Here is a 27,754-nt window from a genome sequence, read left to right as displayed (position 1 = left end):
GCTGCGGGCCAGGCTGAGGTCCTGCCGTCTGAAGGCAGGGTGTGTGTCCCCTCCCAGGCGGTCCACACACACAGTGCCGGCCACACCTCACCTTCCAGAGGAAATCTGGCCAGAAAGCCAGACTTCATGACTTCTCCTTTATGAGCTTCCCCCACCCCCAGCCCTAGCCCGGCTTTTGTTTTCCACTTGGGTGCAGCGGCTGTATGCACGCTGCGCTCAGATTGAGATTTAAAGTCCCAGCAACGCAGGAGCTGATGACAGCGTTATTAGAAAGATACAGTATCTCGCTGTGCCCTGCTGCCTCTGCGGTCAGCGCTGGTCCCGGCTCTCATCACTCTCCAAGCTGCCATCTCACGGAGCCCTTCCACCGGGGAAGAGCAAGAGTACTTACCAAGGACTATTTTAGACGCATTTAGCAGCAATATTGTTTGATTTTAACTGGACATTGTTCTAAACACACAAAAGAGTTCAAGGATGTGGCCGCTGGGTTTTGTTCTTCTCCATCCCCCCTCGTCCGCCCTCCCCCCCCCCCCCCCCCCCCCGCCCCAAGAGCTGTCAGGTTTCTCTGGGAAAATGGGATGAAAATGTTTGGGGACATTTCCACAATAAAACACTCTAAATTTTTTTTTTTTTTAAGATTTCCTTTCTAGTCTTGTCAGGATTGTAACTCAAATCCGCAGAAGTCAGGAAATTCCAAATTTATGTTGACACTTTCCCCTTAAAACCCTCATCAGATGATAAGCAGTGTAAAAATTCTGTTTCCATTCAAATGTTCCCAATGTAACGCCGGGTGCCAGTTTCTCCTGGTGCGATGGTGCTTCAGGGCAAGAAGGAATGACCCTTTAAGCTGGGGTCTGGGTCCCAGGGTCCAGAGTCCGCCACCTGCTAACACAGTGCATTCCCTATTCTTGTATTAGAGAATTTATTATGAAAATAAAATAAATTTAAAAAGGAAGTAAGTATTTCAGATGGAGAGTTTTCCTAAATTTCTTAATAAAGAAAATGGGTAGTTTGGTTCCCTAATTTTTTTTTTTTTTTTTTTTTGAGATGGAGTTTCAGTCTTGTTGCCCAAGCTGGAGTGCAATGGTGTGATCTTAGCTCACTGCAACCTCCACCTCCTGAGTAGCTGGGACTACAGGCACGTGCCACCATGCTCAGCTGATTTTTGTATTTTTAGTAGAGATGGGATTTCACCATGTTAGCCAGGATGGTCTCGATCTCTTGACCTCATGATCCGCCTGCCTTGGCCTCCCAAAGTGCTGAGATTACAGGCCTGAGCCACCGCACCCAGCCTGATTTAATTTTTACACATGGAAAGGAGTTATGTTTAAAGACGGAAGAAAACGAAAAAGTGGTGGCATGCGTCTCAAGGTGGAAACGCACTCCACTTCCATCTCTGACAGCCATGAGCTGTGTGACGCACGCAAATCCTCGGACGTGTCCTCATCTGTGATACAGACGATGGAGAGAGTATCTCCCTCATGGGTAACTGGAGATGAAATGAGATAATGCATGTTACCACAAGAAAGCATTTCTAAAAGTTCCTCTATAAATAAAGAAAATAATCATCTGGGTAATAATAGTCACAATGTTAAGGAAAATCAACAGTTGGCATGAGCTTCAGAGAAACGTTCCAACATGCTGTAGATATGAGAGAAAAGGACCAGGGAAAATAAAATCTTAGGAATCAAGGCTTGCAAGGCAGGTACTTTTAGTAGACATTGCTAAGGTCACAGAAATTATACTGACAGAGAAAGGCAGTGACAGAAGCAAAACAAAAATCAACCCCTTCTGTCCAGGGCCTGAGAAACCCATGGAGCTCCAGCTAAATTAAAAAAAGAGAGAGAGATAGTATGTGGTCTCCAAGTCAGAATCAAAAAAGCAAACCATGGCCAGGCATGGTGGCTCACACCTGTAATCCCAGCACTCTGGGAGGCCAAGGCAGGCAGATCACCTGAGGTCAGGAGTTCGAGACCAGCCTGACCAATATGGTGAAGCCCTGTCTCTACTTAAAAAGAAAAGAAAAGAAAAAAAAAAAATCCAGGCATGGTGGCACACACCTGTGATCCCAGCTACTCGGGAGGCTAAGACAGGAGAATTGCTTGAACATGGGAGGCGGAGGTTGCAGTGAGCCAAGATCATGCCACTGAACTCCAGCCTGGGCGACAGAGCAAGACTCTATCTCTGGAAAAAAAAAAAAAAACAAGTAAACCACAAAAACAAATCAGATGGATCTTCTAGAACATGCAGGTGGCAGCTGGAAAAAGATCTTAGTTATAGATGATCAAGAAAAACAACAGCTCTAGGAAGAGAATAGCACATGTTCCGGCCAAGGCAGGGCCTCTTTTCTCCTCTCCCAGCTTTGTGGCCACAGTGAGCTGGAATCTGTGAGCTCAGGCCTGCAACCCGGTCGAAGGGAAGCCGTGCTCCAATAGCACGGAGAATGCTGACACCATGGAACTCCCACGGATGCTCTCTGGTGACCCAGGGAAATTAAGCCACTTTTTAAAAACTATGGCATGATAAGGAAGTCTTAGAGGACTGAAAAAGGCTAACACATCGTCTCTCATGCTAAACTTGAAAAAAAGGACAGTTCTGGACATTGAATGGATAGATTAGCTTAATTTTCCTATCTGTAAGGATATTATATTTAAAAGTCATCTATCAATATACAACCAAGAAAACTGTGGGAAGAGGAAACCATTCCAGACCAATTTCATTTCCGTCTATGATAGACAGTGAGGCCATGTCATAACGGCAGAACAATGGACGTGGGATCCGAGGAAACCTGTGCCCCCACATGCTCCCGGCCAGGGCTGGCACGTGGAGTGGGAGCGGGCCAGGCGGGCCTTCCTCTTCCTCGGCTCTCAGGCCTGACCCTTCTCCCTCCCACCTGCCAGCCCGGCCTACTTCTTCCCCAGCTCACTCTCCAAGTGCTGTTTGCTGTCAGCTATTTCCCAAGCCAACAGGGTCTGTTGTTTTCCAGGTTTCAGTGCAGTCCAGATTCTGTGCGAAAACATGGGTAAGATTTGGAGGCAGGACGAACGGGTGGATGCGTGGCTTTGCCATTCATTTACCGTGTGGACTTGGGTGAATCACTGACCCCTTCTGACTTAAATATCCTCTCTTATCAAAGGGGGATCAAAATACCATCCTACCGTGATTACCATGAGGATTAGGCATCACAGATGGCTGTAGTGTGTGTGGATCAATACATGTTTCATTTATTCTCAACAACTGATTTCACTTCTCCATCTCTGGGTTTTATCAGGGTCCTAGACCTTTATTGAAAGGTATGTTTATGCTTCCAAAAGTAACTTAATAACTTGATTTGTTAGGTTTTTGATTCTCTCCATGGATCCTTGCCACTCCCATACACAGTTTGGATCGGCCCCCAAGCTCCTCCCTGAAGCCCGGAATGTTGGTGAAAGGAAGTGTATCCTGCTCCCAGCCAGTCCCCTCCTGCAGGGGCCTTTCATCCCTTCCTTTCTACATTCTTCATCTCCTTTCTTCCTTTTTTCTTCTTCTTTTTCCTTCTTTTCTCATTCCTAGGTCTTGATGTTGACAATGAGGAAACTCAAAGAGGCCACAAGCCTGAGACCAAGATCATTGTCAAGGCTGATTTTTCCGGGGGATTAACTGACAACAGCATTTCAATGCCTATACGAATAAAATCGGAGCCAAAAAACAAGTTAGTACTCTCTCTCTCTCTGCTTTTGTCTGCCCCTTCGCATCTGACCCTGAGTTGACTTGGCCCCAGGTCCTTGATATGATACAAGTGGCTGTCCACAGAGCTGGTAAATATTTGCCTGTGCAGAGGGGAGGACATGGCAGTTTCTGCATAGAGTAGGTGATGAGGCAGCTCATCTATCTAGGTCCATAGTGTGACACAAACAATGGCAGTGTGCGAGGGTGGCATGCTATCAGTTAGGTTCAGAGGAGTGGTCTACCGATGACTGGGGCCACCGGACTCCATCTCTGAGCCTCTTAGAGTGACCAGTGAGGGCAGGTTGCTTTCTGCCCTGGGTGTTGGCTCTTGACTTGACTCTACTATCCTCATCCCCGAAGAAGCTATAGGAGCATGCCAATTTTCCCCAAAGGGCTTAAGAATCAAATGTGTCCATTGCTTTCTCATTATTCATGGTCTGCTTGTTATCTCCAACCCCTAACTCTCTGCTAAAAGAAAAGAAAGGTGGTCAGGAAGACGTGTTCAGAGGAGTAGATGGAGAAGCAGATATGCCAGGGAGAAGCAGGAGTGGGCAGCTGGTAAATGCCAAGTGAGGGCAATGCCAGTGTAGGAAACTGCCCCCAGATTGTAGTCTGAGACCCCGGGGATGACTTTGCAACTGAAGAAAAGGAAAATTAGTATGGTTTCCAATGAACCAGCATCATTTCCTTGACTTAAACTATCCAGATTTCGGCCAGGTGCAGTGGTGCACGCCTATAATCCCAGCACTTTGGGAGGCAGAGGTGGGCGGATCACCTGAGGTCAGGAGTTTGAGACTAGCCTGACTAACATGGTGAAACCCCATGTCTACTAAATACAAAACATTATCCGGGCGTGGTGGCACATGGCTGTAATACCAGATACTCGGGAGGCTGAGGCAGGAGGCTTGCTTCAACCTGGGAGGCAGAGGTTGCAGTGAACCAAGATCACACCATTGCACTCCAGCCTGAGCAACAAGAGCGAAACTCCATCTCAAAAACAAAAACAAAGAAACAAAAAACTATCCAGATTTCTGTTTCATTATCTCTTTCAGTTAAGGCAAAGTGGGTCTCAAAATATAAATGGAATTGACAAACTGAACCTTCAGCATATCTGAGCAAATCACTCACCTCTTTCGGGTATACAAAGCTTCCCAGGATACTACAATATTATTTTATCATAAAATTACTTCTGACAAAAAAGAAAACCTAAGTCAGCACTACTAGGCATTGCTGATAGACATACTTTCTACCATGGCAAACATAAAATAAAACAAATAACAGTGCTTCGTCCCAACCAAAATGGTGCACTATTATATAGATACATTTGTTCATAATTAACAATATATAAAGGATATATGTAAAACATTCTTTTGATATTTTAGCTTGAGGCAGGAGGTAAGGAAAGGAGTAAACAAAAAACAATGGGATACCACAAATTGGATCCATTCTAATGAAGAGCTCAAGTCAGTTGATTTAATTATTATTTATACAGCAGTATCACTAGTATACTTGTGTGACATGTCTTCTTGGAAGGTAGCACAGCCTGTAGGAAGTATTTGGAATACAGATTGGGCCTACGGGCTGTGGGCTCAGACTGCCTGGGTTAGAATACTGCCTCTGCCACTTTTCACTTTCTAGCTGTGTGACTTTGGGCAAGTTGTTTAATCTCTCTGTGCCTCAATTTCCTTATATATAAGATGCAAGACTAGCACCTCCCTCATAGAGAAGCTATGAGAATTAAGGTCAGTAATCCAAACCAATCATTGAGCACAGTGCCTGTTACAGAGGAGAAAGTAAAGCTGAATAATAGCATCGTATTATAAAATGATTTATAGTACATATGCTAAAAGCTGTATGGATGTCAGCTACATTTATAATCATTGTTAATGATATTTATTGAACACCACACTTAAAGCAATATCCAAGGTACAAAAAAGTTGAGAGAGAGAAGAGAGAACATTTATATTAAATAAATAAATAAAAGCATTAGGGTGGTTCTTCAAAAAACTAAACATAAAATTATCATATGATCTAGCAATCCCACTTGGAGGTATACACCCAAAATAAATCAAAGCAGGGATTCAAAGAGATATTTGCACACTCATGTTCATGACAGCATTATTTGCAGTTGTCAAAAGGTAGAAAGTAACCCAAGTGACTGGCCATCAACAGACGGATAAGCAAAATGTGATATGGACATAGGATGGAATATTGTTCATTCTTAAAAAGAAACAGAATTCAGGCTGGGCATGGTGACTCATGCCTATAATACCAGCACTTTGGGAGGCCAAGGTGGGCGGATCATAAGATCAGGAGTTTGAGACCAGCCTGGCCAATATGGTGAAATCCAGTCTCTACTAAAAGTACAAAATTAGCCGGGCATGGTGGTGCCTGCTTGTAGTCCTAGCTACTCAGGAGGCTGAGGCAGAAGAATCTCTTGAACTCGGGAGACAGAGGTTGCAGTAAGCTGAGATTGTGCCACTGCACTCCAGCCTGGGTGACAGAGCAAGAATCCATCTCAAAAAAAAAAAAAGAAAAGAAAAAAAGAAACAGAATTCTGACACATACTACAATGCAGATAAACTTTGAAGACATTATGCTAAGTGAAATAAGTCAGTCACTATAGGACAAATGCGGTAAGCCTCTACTTACATGATGGAGCTAAAGTAGTCAAACTCATAGAGACAGAAAGTAGGATAGTGGCTGCCAGGGCCTATGGGGGAGAGGGAATAGGGAGTTATTGTTTAAAAAGAAGAGAATTCCATTTAGGATGATAAAATGAATTTTGGTAGTAATGGTGGTGACAGTTGTGCAATAATGTGAATGTACTAAATGCCACTGAACTGTACACTCAAAAATGGTTAACATGCTAAGTTTTATGTGATGTATATTTTACTACAATGAATACACTGATAGATAAATAAGAGATAGGCTAATTAGATAAAATCTGGAATAAAAACTCAAAACTCATTTTCTCATAATATTAATAGTATCTTGGGTTTGCTTCTTATGAAAGCTGGGCCCTTGAGAAAGTTATTTTTAGCCTTTGAGAAAGTTATTTCAATTTCATCATCTATAGAGTACAAATAATAGGAATATCTACTTCATAAATTCATTGTGAGGAATAAATGAGATAATGAATACAAAAACATAGAGTCTAAAACAATTCTCAGAGTAAATATCCAATAACTATTAACAGTTATTTAATTTTCATCTACAAAAATAAAGGACTAAGTTCCAAATTTCAAAACCGAAGAGAAAGACTAGTATTCATTAATACTAGAAGCAAAATGAGGTTTATTCACTCCCATCTGAAAAGCTGTTTTATCTGGCAAATACAATGGATGGTGGGGCAAGAGGGAGACTGTGATGGGAGGAACTTATTATTCATGAAATGAAGCACCTAAAGAAGTAGAGAGAAACTGAAACTCCACAATATCAAGTAAATAAAGTTAATAAATTTGAAGAGTTTTCAGTGTTATGCTCATTGTGGATTTCATCACTTTATTAAATAAGTCTCCCTTTGAACGACCAGCCAGCCTAGCAAACCTCTACAAACCCCTCCTCTCCCCATCTTTTCTGTTCCTGATAATAGTGGCTCAAAATCACCCACCTTTATAGCCAGAAACAAAAGAACTCTTTCGGTTCCCTGTTTTCCTCAGCCCCCATCCAATCTGCCAGCTAGTTCCTATCTTTCAGATCTAGTTGCCTCCAAACGTCCCCAAATGCATCTTCTGCATCTTCACCATCAGAAGCATCTCCTGCCTGGACAACGGAGGGACCCTGACTGCTCTGTCTGCATCCACCCTGCCCCCAACCCCCATTACCACACAGAAGCCAGGGTAGGGATTTTTTGGTTTAATTTTTTTTATTACAGCAAAATACACATAACATAAAATTGATCATCTTAGTCATTTTTAAGTGTACAGTTTAGTGGCATTATATACATTCACAATGTTGTAGAATCATCATCACCACCCATCTCCAGATCTTTTTTAAAATTTATTTTTAATTTGTATAGATGCACAGTACCTAATATTTATGGGGTACATGTGATATTTTGATACAAGCCTTCAATGTTCAAGTATCAAAACTGGGTACTTGGGATAACCATCACTTCAAATATTGATCATTTATTTGTGTTGGGAACACAATAACAAAAAATCTAGCGATTCTGAAATATGCAGCAAATTATTGTTACAGAACTTTTTCCTCTTCCCAAACTGAAACTCTGTACCCATGAAACACTTACCACGCCCCCCGCCCTAAGCCCTTGGAAAGCATTCTCCTTCCTGTCTCTATGAATGTGACTACTCCAGATAGCTCATGTAAGTGGAATCATACAGTATTCGACTTTCTGTAACTGGCTGATTTCACTCAGAATAATTTCTAAGCTTCATCCATATTGTAGCATGTGACAAAATTTCCTTCCCTTTTAAGGATGAATAACACTCCATTGTATGTCTTATCACATTTTGCTTAGGATAATACTTCTTAAACATAAAATAGTGACAACATAATGAACACTTCCTACTTACTATGTTAGTCCATGGAATCCTTAAAGCTACCCTTTTTGCAGCCAAAGAAACAAAGACCCAGAAAAGTGAAGGGACCTGCCCAAGATGGAGCATCTTGTAAACATAGAGCTGGGATACACACATGGGCAAGCCTCCAGAACTTTTGTTTGTTTGTTTGTTTTTTGAGACAAGGTTCCCCTCTGTCATCCAGGTAGGAGTGCAGTGGCGCTATCTTGGCTCATTACTGCCTCGCCCCTGGGCTCAGGTGATGCTCTAGCCTCAGCCTCCCAGTTTCCGGGGTAGCTGGGACCACAGGTGCTCGCCACGCCTGGCTAATTTTTGTATTTTTGGTAGAGACGGAGTTTTGCCATGTTGCCAGACTACTTTTAATCCTAGACCCCCACAACCTCCTTCTCGGACAGCCCTCCACAAAGCCCTGCCCAGGTCCCTGATACCAAGCATAGCGTCCAGACTCCTCCCCAGGCCTGCCTTTCTAGTCCCCTGGGGTGCTGACTCCCGGGCTCACTCCCCTTCAACACAAGGCCCTCCCTGGCCGCACTCACCTCACGCGCCCTGGGCTGGGCGCTCTACGTCTTCCCAGAGCCGGCCTTCTCACCAGTGGCCTTCCCGGAGGCAGGGCCCCGCAGAGATCTCGAGATCTCGGTGCCTCCCCTCCGCTCCAGCTGAACTCGCAGGTTATCCCTCACTCATCTTGCAGACATGTGTGCGTCTCTCCCTTTCTCTCTTGCCCATGGCCACATCCTCAGCACCAGAAAGACTCCTCGCTACCAGTGGAAATCCTGAATTATGGGTTGAAAAAAAATTTCAAAAAATAAAACTGTCACTTCTGTAACATTCAGATTATTCACCTGTGCTACACCTGGCTATCTAGTTACTTAACTGACAATCCCTTTTTAAAAAGTTGACTTCCTTGTTTTTGAGAACAGTCCTTTTGGCGTTGTTTTCAGGTGTGTTTTGATAATCTGAGTGTTCAGAGGAAGAGAAAATTTTTAAAGATAAACTCTTTTTTTTTTTTTTTTTTTTTGAGACGGAGTCTCGCTCTGTCGCCCAGGCTGGAGTGCAGTGGCCGGATCTCAGCTCACTGCAAGCTCCGCCTCCCGGGTTTACGTCGTTCTCCTGCCTCAGCCTCCCGAGTAGCTGGGACTACAGGCGCCAGCCACCTCGCCCGGCTAACTTTTTGTATTTTTTAGTAGAGACGGGGTTTCACCGTGTTAGCCAGGATGGTCTCGAACTCCTGACCTCGTGATCCGCCCGTCTCGGCCTCCCATAGTGCTGGGATTACAGGCTTGAGCCACTGAGCCCGGAACTCTTTTTTTTTCTGACATGAGTTCTTCAAGTGGAATAAACTTTATGTAATTTAAATAAAGTGAGGAATTTCTCATTTCTGCGGCTCAATAGGAAATATTTTAAATCAGAAATAATTTCATGTTCTGTGTTACATTTAATTCCTTCTAATAACTATAAACTCATAGAACTGGAAGCCACTTACTTTTATGTGCCGCAGCTTGTCGTGCAATATATGCATGTCTCTCTTTTTTTTTTTTTTCTTTTTTCTTTTTAAGATGGAGTCTCACTCTTGTTGCCCAGGCTGGAGTGCAATGGCACAATCTCGGCTCACTGCAACCTCTGCCTCCCTGGTTCAAGCGATTCTCAGGCCTCAGCCTCCCGAGTAGCTGGGATTACAGGCATGTGCTACCACGCCCGGCTAATTTTTGTATTATTAGTAGAGACGAGGTTTCTCCATGTTGGTCAGGCTAGTCTTGAACTCCCCACCTCAGATGATTCACCCACCTTGGCCTCCCAAAGTGCTGGGATTACAGGCGTGAGCCACCACTCCCGGCCTGCATGTCTCTTTTCGTGATAACTCCAGTAGATGACATTTATCCTAAGTTTGAATTCCTCCTACAATGAAAACTCCACTGTGCATTATGTAGCCCATTCTGTCATTGGACTGATCTATTTAACTTGCTTATTTTGAAAACATTTACTGAGGCCAGGTGTGATGGCTCACGCCTGTAATCCCAGCACTTTCGGAGGCCGAGGCGGGCAGATTACCTGAGGTCAGGAGTTCGAGACCAACCTGGCCAAAGTGGTGAAACCCTGTCTCTACTAAAACTACAAAAAATTAGCCGGGCGTGGTGGCAGACGCCTGTAATCCCAGCTACTCGGGAGACTGAGGCAGGAAAATCGCTTGAACCTGGGAGGCGGAGGTTGCAGTGAGCCGAGATCGCGCCACTTGTTACCTGGGCAACAAGAGCAAAACTCCATCTCAAAAAAAAAAAGAAAGAAAATATTTACTGAGTGTCTTTAATGTACCTGAGCTCTGTGTTTGACTGGGGATGGACACAATACAGTTCTTTCCGCTAAGGTGTTTATCCAGGTCAGCACTGCCCAACAGAGCTTGCTGAAATATTCTATAATCTGTGTTGCCCAATACAGCAGCACCAGCCACATTTTAAGTGTTCATTCACTACGTGTGGTTATGGTGACACACCTGACAGTACTGTCTCCCACAGTCTAGGAGACAGATTCACACAAGTCAACAAACTGGACAAAAATGTTTCAGTCACTACCATTTTAGAGGGCACAGTGGACTGGCTGGGTAGCAGGCCGTGGCCTGGCTTACTTGGGAAGGGAGGCAGGCCGGCTTCCCAGAAGGATGGGCAGGTGCTGAGGATGTGCAGGAGCTTGTGAGGGAGAGAGGCTGGGGGCAGGCGGGGAAAGCGCTCCAGCAAAGGCACAGAGGCTCAGAGAAGTCAGCAACATTGCACTTTCAGAGGCTGGTGCAGAGGATCAAAAAGGGGAAGACAAAATCAAAGGCTGAAGAATATGCAGTACTCACATGATGGATGAAGGCCTGGGGCTAGCCAGCGGAGTTAATGGAAAGTTCATCCTCTATAGTGTCAAAATCAGATTTCTGTAATTGTATCCATAAGAGCTAATTTTTCCATTTTTCTTTTGGAGCAATAAAGAAAAAATTTTACTCTCTCTCTTATAATCCAGTTCTTCAAAAAGTCATCTGAAAGTCATGCATGACAACATTTCTGACACCAGCAGACTGCATATATGATGGTGGTTCCATAAGATTATAATGGAGCTGCCCTAGACAGGCATGCGTCTATTATCTTTCATACCGTATTTTTACTGCACATGTTCTATGTTTAGCTATGTTTATATACACAAATACTTACCATTGTGTTACAATTACCTACTACTATTCAGTACAGTCACATGCACTGTAGGTTTGTAGCTTAGAAGCAATAGACTATACCATACAGCCTAGTGTGTAGTAGGCTCGCCTGTCTGCATTTGTGAAAGTACACTCTATGATGTTCCCACAATGACAGGATCACTTCATGATACATTTCTCAGAATGTATCACCAGCGTTAAGCCACACCGGTAGGCCTCTACCTTGTTCCTCGTCCCTTTCTTCCTCTGTCCTAATGATCACTAGTTCTTGACACAACAAGGTTTCTAGACCCTTCCCATTCTAGGCACCCAATCTAAAGCCCTTGTCATTGATCAGTATTCTTCTTAAAATTCTCCAGAGCTTAAATTTTGTAGATTTCAAGATTTCAGAAGTGGCCTGATCCTTGCAGAATAGGATAATAGAACACATTCTAGATTAATAAAAGTATACTATACCTAAGACATCCATTTTCTGAGAACAACTTCAGCAAGCTGGTCTAGGGGTACTTATACATCAGAATGATAGGTTCTCCATAATAGAAATGAATGCACAAGATAGAGTAAAAATATGACCCAAACATGTTTTAGATTTCAAATATATTATTCTCATCCCTAAAGTGATTTTAGCAATATCCTGATTCTAAAAGAAAAAATTTGTAATATACAAGTGTGTGTAGGAGGAAACAATAAAATTGAAAACCTCAAAATAAATAAAATTTTGCAGGCATATAAAACTATCACTGAGATTCTATGGTTTGGTTAGAATACAAAAACAATTCATGTAGATTTAAGCCATTGTTTGCCTTTCTATTACGTCTATTTTATCATTTTAGGCACTCAACAACATTTTGAATAAATGGAGTAAGTAGAACTGTCGAGTAATAAAATGGGTTGTCTCAGAAGATTATAATAGGAGAAATGTAAATTGCAATAAAATTATATCAGGAATAGTAACCATTTTCCAAAACAGCTGTAGAAATTTTAAAGTTATATTCTAGCCTCCATTTAAATGATATATTTATTCTCCTTGAATAATTAATCACAGGAAAAACAGGTTTTTGGTTGAAATTTTACTATACTATTCAACACACACACACATTTCAAGCCTCCTACTGGCCAAATATTTAGTATCAAAATAAAGGAAGAAAGTAATCACTTATAACCCATTCAATAGGGTAAGAATTCATGAGTCCATATGGTAAATCGGCGGGCAAAGAGGGAGGGAAGGAGGGAGAAAAAAGAGATGGAGGGAGGGAGAGAGGAGAGAAGGAAGGAAGGAGGGAAGGAAGGAAGGAGGGAAGGAAGGAAGGAAAGAAGGAAAGAAAGAAGGAAGGAAGGAAAGAAGGAAGGAAGGAACAGAAAAAGAAAAAGGGAAAACTCTTCCCTTTTAGTAGAAAGCTAACTAATATAGAAGAGAAAAAAAGGGTTTTAAAATATCATTTTGCAACTATTATAGTAAAAACTGATTCAGACAAGAATCATCAGTAAATCTAAATCTGGGGCAGAGAGTTTGATGAAGAACAAGTTTGTCTCAGAGTATCTTCCAACAAGATGGCTAGTAACTCAGAAAGAGAGATAGTAACTACCCTGTGAAAAAACAAACACCACCTTAACTAAGTGATCAAAATTAACATTACCAAAATAAGGTAAATGAATGGACAACATGTGCTTCCAGGTGGGATGCCCTGAGAATATTACTTATGCAGGCTTCTAGCCAAAAACGCACACTGAAAACTAACTATAAAAAAAATCAGCCGGGCGCGGTGGGTCAAGCCTGTAATCCCAGCACTTTGGGAGGCCGAGACGGGCCGATCACGAGGTCAGGAGATTGACACCATCCTGGCCAACACGGTGAAACCCCATATCTACTAAAAAATACAAAAAAACTAGCCGAGCGAGGCGGCGGGCGCCTATAGTCCCAGCTACTCAGGAGGCTGAGGCAGGAGAATGGTGTAAACCCGGGAGGCAGAGCTTGCAGTGAGCTGAGATCCAGCCACTGCACTCCAGCCCGGGCGACAGAGCAAGACTTCGTCTCAAACAAACAAACAAACAAACAAAAAAAAAATCAGAGAAACCAAAATTGAAAGACACTCTATAAAATAAGTGTCCTGTATTCTTCAAAGATATTGATGGGAAAAGACAAAGACTGAGGAGTTGTTCCAAATTTTAGAAGATTCATGACACAAAAACAAATGATCCAGGACTGGATCTTATACCAGAAATAAAACTGTTATTAAGGACATTATTGGGATAATTGAGAAACAGGAACATGAAACGCCTATTGGATAAAAGTATTGTACCAAATTTAAATTCTTTAAATTTGGTAACTAAGCTGTAGATACGTAAGATAAAATTCCTACTGTTGGGAAATACACACAGACATGACATAGGCAACTTACATTCAAATGCTTCAGAAAAAACACACATGAATACACACACACACACACACACACACACACACACAGAGAGAGAGCGCGTGCTCAAATAAATGTGCCAAAATGTTAAACATTGGTGAATTTGAGTGAAGGGTGTACAAGGGTTCTTTGTCCTATACTTAGATATCTATTTTCTATATGTTTGGCATTATTTTGCCATTAAAAAGTTAAAAAAACAAAGCTTACACTTTAAAAAAATACAAACATGGATTCTCAAAGGCAACGAAATCAAATTGTTGTCAGAGAGATAGCCACTGAAATAATTAAATTGATTGGTAGTGAGAGCACAGATAAATAATCGTGTGATACAGAAGTGGCATATTCATTCTTTGAGTTCAACCAATATTAGCTGGGCCCCACTGGAAACCAGGTACCTGGTCATCTTGGGTGGGCATGGTCATGAAGGAGAAAGACCCTGCCCACCCATGCTGACAACTAGCGAGAAAGACACGCACAAGTCTGCAGGATCTGAAATGTGAGCTGCTCGGAATTCCAATGGTGACGCATGCTGTCCAAAATGCAGCAGGGAGAAGGTTCAGAAAGTCTGCAGGGGCGGAGCCCATGGGAAGGCCTCTGGAAGCACTGTCACCTGAGCTGGTCCTGTTGTGGGGGAAGGCCCCTCAGTGGGAAGATCCTGGGTCCAGGGGAGTGCCTCACCTGGGGAATGGTAAATGCAGTATTGCTGATCTGGATCAGCCCAGGGCTGGAGAACAGCCAGAAATCCACTTGAATAACTAATGTACTGATTAACTAATGGAAGAGACTTAAAGAAAATACCTAGTTTGATCTAGTCATGAAATAAGAGGGTAAACATGCCAGGGAGCCTAGGTTACTGGCCTCTGTCACCCAGGTTGTTAAAGAGAGAAGTAAAACTAGCTCTACATCCTTTTGGAAGGTAGGATGTGATTTCCTTCAATGTCTTCCAAAACCCACTTCTCTATTTCTTGCTTCAACTTCTCCAAGTACATCTTCCTTGCTAGGCTTCTAGTTTTTGGACACACAAGTATAAGGAACTGCCCAAATCTCATCCTTAGCGAAGATCAAACAAGAATTAAAAAAGCAAGTGATAAACATCGTATTGACTTAACCCAACCACATCAGGTTAATTCTAAAGGGCATCTTCTACTGGCTGGTGACATGGTCTAATGGAGTGAGTTGAAATTTCATCATATGTGCATTGCACAAGTGGGACTCATACGCCCAAGCATTGTTAATAAATGATCTAGAATTGCCAGACAACTAGGAGGCGTCAATCTCCAGCAGGACTTAGGAGCAGTAGGGCACACAGTGGCCGTATCTTGATTGATACTCTCTTCAAAGGTCTACTAATCCCAAAATCTATGTGAATTGTTTTATGACACAAGGTGAGTTACCAACTGGGTTGATGTTAATGGAAAATGCTCTAAAACAAATAGCATTTAGATTTCTTGCTTATCACAATAAAGATTAACATTTGCAGATAGGCCCCTGAAAACCATCCTATTTCTTTAATGACAGAGTTAAATTGACACTGGAGGAGAGAAAAGGGAACCCTCATTGCTCCTATGTTAAGTTAGGTCAATCTGTCCCAATCTAGAATATGGGCAGAGTTTCCGTGTCATTCTTTTGTTTTTTTGTTTTTTGTTTTTGTTTTTGCTTTTTTCCCTTTTTGAGACAGTATCACTGTATTACACAGGCTGGAGTGAAGTGGAGCAATCATAGCTCACTGTAACCTCCAACTCCTGGTTTCAAGCAATCCTCCTGCCTCAGCCTCCTGAGTAGCTAGGATCATAGGTGCGCACCACCACACCTGGATGATTTTAAAAATTATTGTTGTAGAGGCAGGGTCTAGCTGTGTTGCTCGGGCTGGCCTTAAACTTCTGGCCTCAATTGATCCTTCCTCCTCAGCCTCTGAAAGTGCTGGGATTACACGTGTGAACCACTGCGCCTGGCCTGTCATTCTTGTTATATCAACTTTCACCCCTAAATGGGTCCACTGTATTAATGATTGAAATATTCAAAAAAGTGAGACATGCAAATGAAAAAGAGTAAATGTGCATTTACATCTCAGCAAATCTATGTGATTCTCGTTTTCCACTGAGGTCATGTGATTACCACCATAATTCATTGAGTTAATGACATCTGAGACTTAACCAAAGGGGTGCCTTCCATTTAATTTAGTTAATAATACTCAGCTGTTTGTGAAATAATTTCCCATCATATTTCCTGCAGCCAGAGATTTTAACTAGCATGAAAGCAAGGCAGTGAGCATTGCCTTACTAACCCAGGTGCAAGTGTGGCTACACACACACTACACACACACACACAACACACACACATGCCTGTTCCCTGCTTACTTCCATGCTGGAGCCCATGAGGATGAAAAGAGGGAGCTTTGGGCCGTGAGCGGTGGCTCAAGCCTGTAATCCCAGCACTTTGGGAGGCCGAGGCGGGCGGATCACGAGGTCAGGAGATCGAGACCATCCTGGCTAACACAGTGAAACCCCGTCTCTACTAAAAATACAAAAAAAAAATTAGCCGGGCGAGGTGGTGGGCGCCTGTAGTCCCAGCTACTCAGGAGGCTGAGACAGGAGAATGGCGTAAACCCAGGAGGCGGAGCTTGCAGTGAGCCGAGATCGCGCCACTGCACTCCAGCCTGGGTGACAGAGCAAGACTCCGTCTCAAAAAAAAAAAAGAAAAGAAAAGAAAAGAAAAGAGGGAGATTTTCAGTGGTCAGGAAGTGGAATGGGCAGGGTTTGGGGAGCTGCTTTGCAGGTTCTGGAAAGGGAAGAGGACCCAAAGCTACTGTTTTGACAGCAATGAAACCTGCTGGTCTTTCTCTCTCACAGGAAAAGGGACAGGGGAGAGAGCAAACAGCAAAGAAGGGAACAGCAGGGAGTGAAGGTGTCCTCTTACCAGGCAGCACTACTGCAATTACACAAGGCATGAAGATGCACTTTTATTATTCAACTAAACTAGGCACATTTATGCCTTCTCTGCAGCTAATTGGATGTGTTGCCTAGTCGTCCATTCCCAGCCTTAAAAACTAAAGAGAACTTAGGAGATAAGCACGAAAATACCTTCCCTCATTTGATCGGTGAGAATCACTGTCCACTGTCCCCTTTGAGCACCCAGGAATCTGAACTATCTGTGGAGCCTAATCCCAATAGATGGTTTCTTTTCTGTCTTTCCTTGGGATTACAATTTGCACTAAAGATTCTTTAGTCAGGTATCAGTTCTCATTGAAGGCCTGGAAGAAAGTGAACTCCAAGTTCAAATAAGTTACCCTTACTCTTTGATGCTGTGTAATTCAGTATGCAAGAGTCAGTCAACCTCTTTTAAAACCCTGGCACTAGCACACACTAGCTGAGTGAATTAGACAAGCAATTAGGGTTCTTTGTGCTTTAGTTTCCTCATCTACAAACTAGGCTTCTTAGGGGTGTTGAGAGGATTAAATGGAACATTATACATACATCCCTTATAACAGTATCTTGTGCATAATATCCAGTTGGTTTCTGTTAGTCACTGTTATTGTTAGATAAATTAGATGATGTAATTAGATAGCAACATTCTATTAGGTTGGTGTAAAAGTAATTGCAGTATTTGCCATTTAAAAATGATGGTAGCCAGGCACAGTGGCTCATGCCTGTAATCCCAACACTGTGGGAGGCCGAGGCAGATGTATCACAAGGTCAGGAGTTTAAGACCAGCCTGGACAACATAGTGAAATCCCGACTCTACTAAAAAATTATCTGGGTGTGGTGGTGGGCACCTGTAATCTTAGCTACTTCAAAGACCGAGGCAGGAGAATCTCTTGAACCTGGGAGGCGGAGGTTGCAGTGAGCCAAGATAGCGCCACCGTACTCCAGCCCAGGTGACAGTGCGAGACTCTGTCTCAAAAAACAACAACAACAACAAAAAAAAAGATGGCAAAAACTTCAGTTATTTTTGCACCAACCTAAGAGTGTCATTCGTTCATTCATTCATTCTGTTTACATCCAATTTGCACTCCATATATGAACTGGGGATACAGAAACCACCAAAGCCATTTCTGTTCTCAGGGCTTTAGCATCTACTCTGGGGAATGGACAAGTAACAGGCATGGGCAAGATTTAAACAGCATGGCTGCCATGTCCAAGAAGCTGCAAGATCAGGACTAATGAGTCACAGAATTAGAGCAGGGCAGTTCCAGGTGTGGTAGGTCTTGAAGCATGTGTAACCTGGGCAACCCTGTTTTTAAGAAAGGATCCAAAATGTTGCACTTTTCATTAGGTGCTGGATATGTATGCCGGATGGGCTCTCAACTTAAGTTGCAGGAAGGAGCTCCATGGCAACTCTGCCCCTGTTTGAAGGAGGAGGGAGCCAGGACTTGGCTGTAGAGAAGCAGCCACTGTTTGCATAGGGCCCAAAGTGAAGGCTGTTGTCTGCCATCCCAGGGGTTTTGGCAGATACCTGCACGTAATCAGAGGCTTTGAAAGGATTAGTATAAGGGCATGACTAGGGGCAAGGAGAAGAGAGGAGAGTATTGTCATAAATCAGGTGAGAAATCTTGCTTAATGGCAATCATCTGGGGCTAAAAAGGAGCGAGTATGTATGAAATATTAATAAAGGATTAGCAGAATTTCATGGTATGACCTTGTTTCTAAAGGTTAATTATTGAGTTAGCTATAAAGGGGATGGGTTAACCCAAAGCCACTTGACCTTCTGAATTTTGTCGGGCTATTCCAGATACATGGATAAGTAATGGCTTTTTTCTGTCATTCCTTCTCCTAGTTTCATGAATCTCCCTTGACCCCCTCTGCTCTGGTTCAACAATGAAATCAATGACATCGCCACAACTTAACAGAAAAAAATGGAGTCCCACAGACTCTCCAGGTTCTTTTTCTCAGAGGAAATTGATTTGGGTGTCCTTTAGTCAATGTCTAAAAGCATTGAGGTTCCTATAACAGATGAAGCTACAGCGGTGCAGGCGAGAAATAAAAGGCCCAGGAAGCATAAACTTTTTACTTAAAGAGCCAGCCCGGCTTAACAACAAACAATCCATCTCTCCCAATGAGAAACTGAGAAAGATAAGAGTTCTGCTTCAGCTACACCCGTGCACGGACCTGGGAGTAAAAGTTTTCCATCTTAAATGCCAAGGACAGGTGTAAACAGAAGCTCAGCGCTTCCCGGGAGGCGGCTTACAAAGAACTGATCAGAAGCCTTTCATCTCTGACCCTTTACCTCCAGGTCTATTCCAGGGCATGGAGGTGATGGGGCTGCTGTCCTTTGTGCCCAAGGAAGTGACCGGCCACCTGCTGATCAATAGCTTCTCTGGTAATGTCTTCAGAACTTAGAAGAGGGCCAGGGAGCAAAGCAGAAATCAATACTCGGGTCTGGGGAGAAGGAGGTTATCGTTGTGTTAATTTCATTTCTAAAAAAGAGAGAAAAGAACAAAGAAAAACTGACCCCCTTTGTGCTTCTTGAGAAATGAATGTGCTTTCTGAGGAAGCATGGAGCTGAGTCTTGGATCTTAGTCAACCTCATGCCCAAGGTGAGACGCTGCCGAGTTGCTGAGTTTTGATGTCCTCAGTGCCGTTCACTGTATTACCTGATTTACTTCTGAGCATCGCTAAGTCGTTAACAACTTATGGCAGAAAAACATAAAAGGCAAGAGTTTCTGACAACACACCTGAGGCTTTAGGAATGAGCTGCTCAATAGATAAATGGGGAAATCAACAAAGCAAGTTGGAGAATGGAGGGATTGATTTATGGGGAAGATTGCTCCTTTGATGTTTTGCTGAGCTAATCAGTGATTGTTTTTTTCCTTTTTTGACAAGGATTAGGGGACAGGAGATGAGTAAAGGATTAAGATGAGTAACCTACAAATGCCTAGAATAAATAAATTTATAGGAGAGAGAGGAATTCCTTTTGAATTGGCCATAGAGTTGAATATTATCTAAGAAATTAATTCAAAAATTATTTTTGTCTCAGCCCTTTGACTTCCGGTCCACTTGCCTTCATTGCTTCTTACATTGAATAGATGCTCACTGGCTCTTTTTAAATTTTTAAAAATTTACAATTTAACTTCTTAATAGAAAGATGTTTGAAAAAAATCGCCTTCAAGAAACAGTAAAAACTCACCCTATGAAATATTTAAAATTACATTAGCACATAGGTTGTGTCAGCTAGACATGAAAGGACTGAATTTGTCTCTTCCATCACTGGTATATAAAATGATTGCATTTTATTAAACTTAGAAATTCAATAAATTCACTCTTCTAATTAGGATAAGATTAAGATTATTTTTGGTAGATACAATTTTTAAATTTTTTTCAAAAATTTTTGTTGTCTGAGTCTAACAATACAATGTCTACTTAGCTCTTATTTGATTTTTTAAAGGTAAGAGGAGGCCAAGCGCAGTGGCTCATGCCTATAATCCCAGCAGTTTGGGAGGCTGAGGCGGGTGGAGTGCCTGAGGTCAGGAGTTTGAGACCAGCCTGACCAACATGGTGAAACCCCGTCTTTACTAAAAATACAACAATTAGCCGGCATGGTGACACACGCCTCTAATCCCAGCTACTTGGGAGGCTGAGGAAGGAGAATCACTTGAACCTGGAAGGTGAAGGCTGCAGTGAGCTGAGATGGTGCCATTGCACTCCAGCCTGGGCAACTAGAGTTGACAGTCTGTCTCAAACAAACAAACAAAAAAAAGTAAGAAGGGAGCAGGGGGGCGTTGCTCAGAGCTGCGTCACTACAAGCCCCTCCAGAAGACGGCGCTGCTCTCCAGGGATTCCCCCAGCAGCGCTAGGTGTGTCCTGCTCAGTCACCCACCTGGTCCCCACTCCTCCTCTTACCCCTCTCCTGTGCTTCACAGGCAGAGAACACTCTTCTAAATGTACATCAGATCACGTCCTTTGCCTGCGAGATCGAGTCCCTTAACCCCTAAATGGCTTCCCATCACACTTGAGATAAAACCCAAGCCCCTGCCCACACCACCATCGACTCTGGCCCACTTCTCTGACCTCACTCCTTGTCACACTCCCCACCTCCCTCTGGCTCACTCCACCCACACACACAAAGCCCAGTCCTGTGTCACGGTCTCAGGGGTTCTCCACAGATCTGGGCAGGGCTGACCTCCTGCCCCCGACCTATAGGTCATGCTCAACCATTGCCTCCTAGAGGGGCCACCCTGGCCAAGCTATGGTGAACAGCACCCAGAACTATGATGTTTTTCAGAGTGTTTATGTGTCTTTTGAATCATGTTATTTATTCACTCATGCATTTATGGTTTGTCTTCCCCATTAGCTAGTACATCCCATAGGGGAGTGGCTGTCCTGCTCTCTGCAGGGCCCCCAGTGTTTGGGGCAGTGCCAGCACAGGGCAGGCATCTGATATGTGGTCACCTGGAAGAAAAAAAGGAAGGAAGAAAGGAAAGAAAGAAGGAAGAAAGGGAGGAAGGGAGAAAGGAAGGAAGGAAGAAGGGATAAAAGGCAAGAGGGAGGACAGGAAGGAAAGAGAAAGAAGGAAAGGAGGAAGGGAGGGAGAAACAGGAAGAAGAAAATAAGGGGGGGATGAAAGGAGGGAAGGAAGGAGGGAAAGCATGGAAGGAAGGAAGGAAGGAAGGAAGGAAGGAGGGAAGGAAGGAAGGAAGGAAGGAAGGAAGGAAGGAAGGAAGGAAGGGAGGGAGGGAGGGGAAGAGATGGAGAGAAGGGAGGAGGAAAGAGTAGAGAGAGGAAGAAAAGGAAGGAAAAGAGGGAAGGAGGAAGGGGAGGAGAAGGAGAGTGACACACTATGCCACCGCCATGGAGCTCTAGAGAGAGCCCTAAATACATACTCTAAGCTTCTCAAGAGCAAAATCAGTGTCTTTTCGTTACCAGCACTTCTTGTGTCCAGCACATAATTATACATTCAAAAATAATTTGAAAGAAAGCAGAAAATAAATGAGCTAAAGTTTATGATCCAGCCAAGGATGGTCACAAAAAGGTAACAGTGCAATAATCACCCGTCAGCATGGTCCTGTGATAGTTCATTACAGACACAGTGTAGTAGGAATCCTCACAACATGCCGGTGTGGGGTACCCTTACTGTTAACCCCACCTGACAGCATATAGCAGAAGAACCATCCACTCAGGAGTTATTTGTCCCAGGTGACAGGCTAGGGTGTGGCAGAGCAGGGATCTAGGGAGAGGCCATCTAGCTCCAGACTCCAAGCCCACAGCCATTGAGTGATCAACACCACCAACCTGGTAGGTATCCCACTCACATGGGACACGAGGCTCACAGAAGTGGGGAGTGAAGCATGAGTCCACAGAGCAAGGAGTAAGTAGTGCAGCCATGGAGAGGGTTCAGGAAAGGTGGGAGTATTCTCACATGGAGTTCTAGCTCTCTAGGGTGGACGTGTTCAGTGCAGCCTTTCCTGACCTTTTTGTTTTCTGCATGCCCGAAGCACAGTACTCATCCATTGACCCCATGAGTAGGGAAGACATGCAAACTAGGAAAAGTGGTGAAAGCTAAGGCAAAAAGGGTTGGTTGGGCCCAGGCTAATGAGGGACAAGGATTTGGGACACATAGTAGAATTGAGCAGTTATTAGAAACTTTAGGTAAATTATTCACGTGGTGCATGAGATGCATTTGAAAGAGAACCTTTTAAAAAATAATTTCAACTTTTACTTTAGATTCAGGGGGTACATATGCAGGTTTGTTACCTGAGTATATTGCATGATGTTGAGGTTTCGGGTACCATTGAGTGCATCACTCAAGTAGTAAGTATAGCACTCAATATGTAGTTTTTCAGCCCTCACTCCTTTTCCTTCCTCTCCCTCCCAGTAGTTCCCAGTGCTTATTGTTCCCATCTCTATGTCCATGTGTACCCAATGCTTAGCTCCCACTTATAAGTGAGAAGATGCAGTATTTAGTTTTCTGTTTCTGTATTAATTTGCTGAGGATAATAGCCACTACCAACCATGTTGGTTCAAAGGACATGATTTCATTCCTTTTTATGGCAGTATAGTATTCCATGGTGTACATGTACCACATTCACTTTATCCAGTCCACTACTGATGGGCATGTAAGTTGATTCAGTGTCTTTGCTACTATGAATAGTGCTGCAAGAAATATATAAGTGCATGTGTCTTTTTGGTAGAAGGATTTATTCTTCTTTGGGTATATACCCGGTGTATTAGTCCATTTTCGTGCTGCTATAAGGACATACCTGAGACTGGGTAATTTATAAAAGAGATTTAATTGACTCACAGTTCCACACAGCTGGGAAGGCCTCAGGAAACTTACAGCCATGGCAGAAGAAGAAGCAAACACATCCTTCTTCACAAGGCAGCTGGAGAGAGAAGAATGAGAGTTGAGTGAAGGGGGAAGCCCCTTATAAAACCATCAGATCTCATGAGAACTTATTGTCATGAGAACAGCATGGGGGAAACCACCCCCACGATTCAATTACCTCCCACTAGGTCCCTCCCACGACCCATGGGGATTATGGGAACTACAACTCAAGATGAGATTTGGGTGGGGATATAGCCAAACCATATGTATTAGTCCATTTTCATACGGCTATAAAGAAATACCCGAGACTGGGTAATTTATAAAGAAAAAGAGGTTTAATGGACTCACTATTCCATATGGCTGGGGAGGCCTCACAATCATGGCAAAAGACAAAGGAGGAGCACAGGCACATCTTACATGGTGGCTGGCAAGAGGGCATGTGCAGGGGAACTGCCCTTTATAAAACCATCAGACTTTGTGAGACTATTCACTATCAGGAGAACAGCACGGGAAAAACCCCACCCCCATGATTCAATGACCTCCCACCAAGTCCCTGCCACAACATGTGGGGATTATGGGAACTACAATTCAAGATAAGATTTGGGTAGAGACAGAGCCAAACCATATATACCATATCTCCCAGTAATGAAATTGCTGTGTCAAATGATAGCTCTCCGAGAAATCTCCCAAGTACTTTCCACAGTGGATAAACTGATTTACATTCCCACCAAGAGTGTATAAACGTTCCATTTTCTCTGCAGCCTTGCCAGCATCTGTTATTTTTTTTTTAACTTTTTAATAATAGTCATTCTGACTGGTGTGAGATATTATATCATTGTGGTTTTGATTTGCATTTTTCCGATGATTAGTGATGTTATTTTTTCACATATTTGTTGGCTGCTTGTATGTCTTCTTTAGAGAAGTGTCTGTTTATATCTTTTGCCCACTTTATAATGGAGTTACTTGTTTTTTATTTGTTGAATTCTTTAAGTTCCTTATAGATTCTGGATACTAGACCTTTGCCAGATGCAGAGTTTGTTAAATGTTCTGAAAGAGAATAATCTTAAGACAAAGAGAAAAACTAGAACATTAATGAATTGCTGTGTCCGTTACAGTAATGGAATAATGATAAAATAGTAATTGATGAGATTAATAAACTATTAAAGTGTATATCTGTGAGTGAATGGATTAAACAAAATGTGGAGTATAGAAACAATGGAATATTATACAGCCTTAAAAAGGAAGGACATTCTGGCACATGCTACACCATACACGAACCTTGAGAACATTGTGCTAAGTGAAGTAAGGCAGACACAAAAAGACAAATACTGCATGATCCCACTCATAACAGGTAAACAGAGTAGTCCAGTTCATAGAGTTGAAATTCAGTGTCGTTGAATTTTGCTGGTTATCAGGGGCTGCAGGGAGGGAGGAATGGGGAGTTATGATTTAATGGGTATAGAGTTTCTGTGCTGTGAGATGAACACATTCTAGAGATGGATGGTGGTGATAGTAGCACAACATTATGAATGTACTTAATGCCACTGAACCTTATGCTTAAAATTGATTAAAATGGTAAATTTCATGTCATGCATATTTTACCACAATAAAAAGAAAGAAATACATAAACAAATACACTATTAGCAAAGAGACAGAGCAAGTGAGAGATGGAAGACGGTTCAGCATTTGGGATTGGAATCCATGGAGGATGACTGAGCAGCGAAGTCAGGAGTGTGGCTGGCACAGAGGACAGGGGATCAGGACAGTGGATGGAGGAGTTTCCTGGAACATATGGTTTTGAGGTGCCTGTGAACATTCCACCTGAGTCACCAGCAGGTGAGAATACTCGAGTGGGAGGGATTCACAGAGGTCAGGGTAGTGGACCCCACCAAAGGCACGGTAGAGGCATTTAGTTCATTGATTTACTACTTACCTGCCTCTAGAAGAAGTAACCAGCTACGGAAAAATTGTCTGCATGGTAACCTTTAGGGATGTATCACTAAGTCTGCTTTGCTAGAATTCGTAGGTAGAAGAACATTTACTGGTGTCAAGTGCCAGGCACTGCCCTGGGAGTGCTTTCCCTTCGTGGACAGACTGCACCACTGAGTTCTTTCAGCCTAAAGTTCATGGACTGTGCCTCCAGCCTGTGCATATTCACCTCCCCTTAAACTTAATTCACCTTAAGCGCCACAGGGCCGAGCGGGACCGTGCCCCTGGCACCATCCTATGCAACCTTGACAAAATGGATGGCTGTCTCTCAACTTCTCTGGGCTCTGGGAGGGATTTTCACAGGGCTTATCTAGGCCCTGGCATCAGCAGCTCAGACCTGACTCACCCCACATTTGCCAGTGGATCCTGGAGGCCCACAATGTGAGGAGGAAGTAAGCCATACACAATTGGGGAGGCCTTCTGTATGGCAACTGAGCTTCACTTTTCCTGGCTCTAAATAGCACCTATGCTATGGCAACGTGACGTGCAGCATCGCTTCTATTTTTGGTTCTTCACTGCTAACTTTCTACTGTTTTATGTTAAACTGAATGTCAAGAGATGTTTTCTTTGCTTAATACTATGGCTTCATCTACAAAGTGACTAAAACACATACCCCTTCAAGAATTTTGAAAAGCTACCTTCTCACTTTGCACACTGATGCAATGCCATCTAAAAATTTCCATCTTAAATCTAAACTGTTGCAAAGGATGTGATTTCCAGTGTATTCGAAATGTTTAAATATTAACATTTGTAAATAAAATTATTTCTCTCATCTTCAAACGCATCCAATGGAATAAACACTTCAGTCATTTGTTACCGACCACTATCTGTTTAAAATATTGGAACCGGATTTTCAATAAAAATCAGAAATTTTACACCAATGCATTTCCTCTTCAAGAGCTGTATTCCACTCCATGCCCCTTCAGAACTTTATTTTAACATAATATTTTCAGATGTTTGAGAGTTTATTTTATGATCAACTATCATATATCCCTGGAAAAGAATGTACATTGAAACTTAACATTTTAAATAATTCCTGTGACCGAATGGCTCTAAATATTAAGAAGTTTATTCTGGATGGAATAATCAACACAATTTTTGCTAGAATGTAATTTGGCAAAACAATACAGTTCCCAATTTTGATAAATTAATTCTTAAATATGACAGAAAAATTTGTGGGAAGTATGAAATGTTGAGGTAGAGATGTTAATTTGGTTAAAGAAGGCAATATTTCCAATGCCTAGGAGATGTTTATACCTCGAGGAAACATATCAGAGCAGAATGCCCTTCTCTTGTCAACTGGGATCAGGGTCCCTGAGAAAGCAAAGGTGGCAAAGGACGCTGAGCAGCTTTAGGTCAGCTGGCTAAAGAAACCAGGTCCTAGCACACGGGCAGGGCAGGTAGGAAATTGACTGCAGGGACTATCCACGACAGGCACCTCTTGGAGAGTCTTCACATACTGTGGGTGGAGCATGAATCCCAGAGTAAAGGCCACTCTTCTACAAAGTCAAGTCACAACACTGAGAAGAAATAGCAAATCACATATGGATTCTCTCTACTTTCAGACCTGCAGACTTAGGCCATTTCAAACAAATGACAATTCATTGTATTATTGAGGGTTGTAAACATACATGATTCTGCAAGCACCCTAAATAACACTATTTTTTTATTCGACCAATAGTCATTTGAGCAATTGCCATGTCAGGCCATGTCACTTAAGCACTGAGGATCCAGGGTCGAACAAGAGGGACTTTAGGGACTGGGTCAGTGGTACATGGATGGTGGGATAATGGGATAATGAAGGATGAGGGAGAAGGAGGGTCTAAGATGATCCCCCCATAGTTCTGCTTGGGCTACCTGAAGGGAAGTCAGAAAAAGAAAGCCAGGTTAGAGAGAGACAGAAATTAGTTTGGTCTCTGGTCTGTGTGACCAGGATGCTTGGGGGCATTACAGCTAGAGGCAATTGGTTCTATGCACCTGAGGTTTAATCCAAATGTATGACCAGTCATAGCTCATGATCTTTTTTTTTCTCTTTCTTTTTTGAGATGGAGTCTTGCTCTCTCATCCAGGTTGGAGTACAGTGGCTTGATCTCGGCTCACTGCAACCTCTGCCTCCTGGGTTCAAGCAATTCTTCTGACTCAGCCTCTCAAGTAGCTGGGATTACAGGCATGTAGTACCACACTCACCTAATTTTTGTATTTTTAATAGAGATAGGGTTTCACCACGTTGGCCATGGTTGACCAGTCTGGTCTAGAACTCCTGACCTCAGGTCATCCTTGACCGCCAGCCTTGATCTCCCAAAATACTGAGATTACAGGTATGAGCCACCATACCCAGCCAGCTCATGATCTTTTAAAAAAACTGAAACACAAAGAACACTCATTCATTGAGCATATATTTTATACCACATGCTGTGCAAGTTTTGGGGGTTTCAAAAATGAATAGACCTGAGCCTTGGTCTCTAGAAGCTCACAGACTAGTGGACGTAGCAGATATGTAAGAAAAGAGGAAAGAGGGGAATCCTTGGAGAGCAGGTTTGGGTTTGGCTCGTCTGCCGGACCTGGGCCTAGATCAACCAAGCATACTAGAATCGGAATGCTGATAAGGCAGTAGAGTTTATCTAACTTGCATCTCTTATTTTACAGATAAATATTGA

This window comes from Piliocolobus tephrosceles, chromosome 7 (assembly GCF_002776525.5).
Source record: "Piliocolobus tephrosceles isolate RC106 chromosome 7, ASM277652v3, whole genome shotgun sequence".
NCBI classification, from domain to species: Eukaryota; Metazoa; Chordata; class Mammalia; order Primates; family Cercopithecidae; genus Piliocolobus; species Piliocolobus tephrosceles.
Note: the sequence above shows the minus strand (reverse complement) of the source record.